Source organism: Sinocyclocheilus grahami, unplaced genomic scaffold (assembly GCF_001515645.1).
Source record: "Sinocyclocheilus grahami isolate Dianchi unplaced genomic scaffold, SAMN03320097.WGS_v1.1 scaffold5100.1, whole genome shotgun sequence".
NCBI lineage: Eukaryota > Metazoa > Chordata > Actinopteri > Cypriniformes > Cyprinidae > Sinocyclocheilus > Sinocyclocheilus grahami.
In genome coordinates, this window is record NW_015509878.1 from 13,467 (window position 1) to 13,698 (window position 232).

Below are 232 nucleotides of genomic sequence, written 5' to 3' on the forward strand. Positions count from 1 at the left end.
TGTTATAAATAGAAACTCTGCCTAGCTTGTGCATGTTAATAATTTGAATGTTAATGTTAGTAGTTATTTTTGCTTTTGTGCAACAGATAAATAACAATTTATGTTTTTAGACATTTTATGTTTAGATATTTCTATTTTGTGGGAGTCCCGTGATTCTTTTTATTCTCCCGCATCCCGCACACACACGATCTCTTCCCGCCCGCACCCGCACTCGCCCATCAAGAGTTGTCCC